Source organism: Perissodus microlepis, chromosome 3 (genome assembly GCF_051167445.1).
Source record: "Perissodus microlepis isolate ML-2025 ecotype Zambia chromosome 3, ASM5116744v1, whole genome shotgun sequence".
NCBI classification, from domain to species: domain Eukaryota; kingdom Metazoa; phylum Chordata; class Actinopteri; order Cichliformes; family Cichlidae; genus Perissodus; species Perissodus microlepis.
In genome coordinates, this window is record NC_140463.1 from 51,452,681 (window position 1) to 51,456,824 (window position 4,144).

Below are 4,144 nucleotides of genomic sequence, written 5' to 3' on the forward strand. Positions count from 1 at the left end.
CACATAGATGTAAAACCTTCGCGAAGCATTATAGATGTAGCCTAGCACAATCTTGCTGTCTGTGTAATACCTTACGGCATGCAGCTCAAGGTCCATCTCCTGACAAATGAGCTCTTCTACCTCTACAGCAAGAACTGCAGCACACAGCTCCAATCGGGGGATGGTATGTGCAGGCTTGGGTGCTAGCTGGGATTTACCCATGACAAACCCGATGAAGCACTGTCCTTGTTTATCAATAGCTCGTAAGTAGGCAACTGCTGCAATAGCCATTGACGAGGCATCTGAGAAGACACAAAGCTCTTGGTGCTGCATGGAGGACAGAGAAGACGGAATATAAGGCCTGGGTATGTGCCGAAGCTCTACCTCTGACAGGGAGTCTTTCCATGCATTCCATTGTCTTTCTTTGGCAGGTGGAAGAGGATCATCCCATTCACATGGTTCTGTGGTAAGTTCTCTGATGAGGGCTTTGCCTTGGACAGTGATGGGAGCAATAAAACCTAACGGGTCATACAAGCTGTTGACTGTAGAGAGTATGCCTCGCTTAGTGAAGGGTCTTTCTTCCTTGGAAACTTGGAAGGTGAAAGAATCTGATTCAAGACTCCAGCTCAGTCCAAGGCTACGCTGAACAGGAAGAGGATCTGTCCCTAGGTCTAGGTTTTTCAGGTCCTTGGCCAGATCATCAGCTGGAAATGCATCCATTACCTTGCTACTGTTTGAGGCAATTTTGTGTAGCCGTAAATTGGACTCAGCTAACATCTTCTGTGTTCTTTGTAGAAGACTGATGGCTTCTGTTTCTGTAGGGAGTGAAATCAGACTGTCGTCGACATAAAAGTTTCTGGTAACAAACTCCCTTGCATCTTTGCCGTGCTCTGCCTCTCCTGCTTGAGCTGCCTTTCTCAGCCCATAGATCGCCACAGCTGGTGAGGGGCTATTGCCAAACACATGCACTGTCATGCGGAACTCTGTCACATCTTTTGTGAGGTCATTGTCTCGGTACCAGAGAAAACGTAGGTAGTTCCGGTGATCTTCCCTTACAGTAAAGCAGTAGAACATCTGTTCCACATCTGCAGTTATTGCTATAAGCTCTTTTCGAAACTGCAGTAGCACTCCAACCAAAGTGTTGTTCAAGTCTGGACCACTTAAAAGGACATCATTCAATGACACCCCCTCGTGTTTGGCGCTCGAGTCAAAAACTACCCGTATTTGTCCAGGCTTTTGCGGATGGTATACTCCAAACAATGGAAGATACCAGCACTCTTCATCAGGCTTCAAAGCAGGTGCTAACTCTGCTTGCTGACTGTCAAACATCTTCTGCATGAACTTAACAAAGTGATCTCTCATGTCTGCCTTCCTGTCGAGACTCCGCTTGAGAGTATGCAGTCGTTTGAGAGCCTGCTGGCGGTTGTTTGGCAGTCGCTGCCTATGTGTTACAAAGGGCAGAGGCGCGACCCAACTATTACAGTTGTCTTGGTACATCTCGCTTTGCATGATCTTGAGGAAACGTTCATCTTCCAGTGAAGGTCCGGGTCTCTCATCGTCTTCGCTCTTGATGAACACTGTATCACCGAGGTTGTCTGTTTTGACCCCGTGATAAGTATCCATGTGGCTTTGAGTAGTGCATCTCTGCTGGACTGCTAACAGCTTTTCCTTTGCATTCATACTGTTGAAGCACGGGCTGAGATATGATGGTCTCCCGTTGAGCAGCACGTTAGTTTTATAGGTTCTCACAGCAGAGCTCGGCTTATGTGTGCGCCCCAAACAGACATCTCCTATGACTACCCAGCCAAGGTCGAGCCGTTGAGCAAATGGAGCATCTGCTGGTCCATTGTGTTGTTCTCTCACTTTATGCAAATTCAACACATCCCTTCCTAGGAGCAGAAGGATTTGTGCGTCTGAATTGATGGGAGGGATTTTGTGTGCAATGTCCTTCAAGTGAGGAAAATGTTGTGCAACTTCAGGAGAGGGTATCTCAGACCGGTTCTCTGGAATCATATCACATTCCAGCAATGGAGGTAGAGGTACCTTGGTGTTGCCATCAATCGACTCTATGATGAAGTGTTTGGCTCGCTTTCCACTCATTTCCATTATGCCTGAGCACGTCTTGAGTGTGTATGTCTCTGTGTTCCCGTCCACCTCGAAGATGTCAAAAAACATGGATCGTGCGAGAGAGCGGTTGCTCTGATCATCTAAGACTGCATATAGTTTGATTGCTTTCTCTCTCTTGCCAGAAGGATAAACCAGAGCTAGACAGATTTTGGCACAAGACCTAGGGCTATGCCAATCTCCACAGACTTCAGTGCACATGGCTTTAGCTGAGGTTGACACTGGCATGGCTTGAGGCTCCCCGCCATGCTTTCCTGTCTCTAGTGGCAGTCTGAAGTCGTGAGGGTTGGGCCTGGATGCAAAGCCGAGATGTGCTTGTCGCTTTCACATTCCTTACAAGTAATTTTGGCTGTGCAGTTCTTTGCTAGATGCTTGGTGGATCCACAACATCTAAAGCATATGTTCTTCTCCTTTAGGTAAGCTCTTCTTTCTTCAAGAGACTTTCTACGAAAACTGCGACATTTCCTAAGAGGGTGTGGTTTCCTATGGAGAGGACACTGCTTGTCTGGGGTCATCCCACTTATCCAATTCACTTACCCCCTGTTCACATGACACATCTGTCTTTCTTACTGATATCTGTGTTCTGTTATACCTTATAGGTCGTTCAGCTTTCCCTACGCCTGTTGAGAGAAAAAAGAAGCTGGGATCATTCCTGATTCTCGCTTGTTCTCGCACAAACTGGGAAAAGACAGAGAAAGGTGGGAAAGCAACGTTGTGGTTTGTTTTGAACTTGAATGCACATGAAATCCACTTCTCTTGCAATGTGTGTGGTAGTTTCTCTACAATAGGATTGACACCACGTGCTGTGTCGAGGAAAGCGAGCCCAGGTGAGTGCCCTTCTGCTTTGGCGAGTTCCAGTTCAAGTAAGAGGTCACCAAGTTCCCTCAGCCTGCTATTGTCTTTGGCAGATATTTTTGCAAAGTCTTCTATTTTCTTAAAGAGGGCATGTTCAATCACCTCCAGAGCTCCATATGACTCCTCCAAGCGCTGCCAAACCATTTCAAGGCTTGCAGCAACATTATAAATTTGCGCAGCGCTGACTCTCCTTGCTTGCTCAGACGACTGTGGTCCTAACCATTTTATAAGGAGGTCAAGTTCCTCTCTAGGTGACAAAGACAAGTCCTTGATTACATTTAAGAAGGAGGATTTCCATGCACGGTAGTTTTGGGGTTCGTCATCAAATTTCTGTATAGTAGTTGACACAAGCTCTCGTCTCATTAAATATTTTGCCACATCTGTTATAGCAGATGAGTTATTGTGGGTAGGTGGTATTGGCGTGAGTGGTTCAAACTGATGTGCTGGACTTGTGTATGTCCCATGATCGTGGTGATCGCTGGGTGGATGTTGCTGTCTCAGCTCCTGATGTCTGAGGTCCTCCTCTTTCCACAGGGGTGCTTTGGGTAGAGCCACAGATGAGCTTGGATATCCTTTTTAAGGTATGGTGATGACTGTGTGTTATCTTCAGCAGGAGTATTTTCTTGAATATTTTGCACATATGACTGACTGTCAATGTAATCTTGAACTCTTTGCTTACAGTCTGCAGGGATGACTGGGAGTTGCCCGCTTTTCTGGGAATTTTGTTCCTCAAGCTGAACAGCTGCCTCCAAGACCTGTGCTTCAGCTGATGCAGCAGCAGCCATTTTCTTCACCTGGAGAATATGCAGCTGTGCTTGGATTTGAGCTTGTTGTTTCATAGCTTCCGCTTCTTGTTCCGCATAAGCCAACTGCGCTTGTGCAGCCTCTGCTTTGGCACGTGCCCTGAGCGCTGCAACGCTTGCTGTTGACCTGTTGGAAAGTTTTGAGCTGGAACAGTATGATCTTGTCTCCAGAGATCCAAGTGTCTCTACCTGCTGGGCTTGGTTAGCTGATGGCTCAGACATTGTGAATACAGTAGCCGCCTTGAATGGTGAAATCTGCTGAATTGTATGCCTTTTTACTGTTCTGTCCTCACTAGATGTGGGCGTGATTTAGCTTATCCAGTTTGACAGACAGTGAACAGAATGAGAAGAAGAGAATGCTTTGAACTGAGATTCTTCTTTAC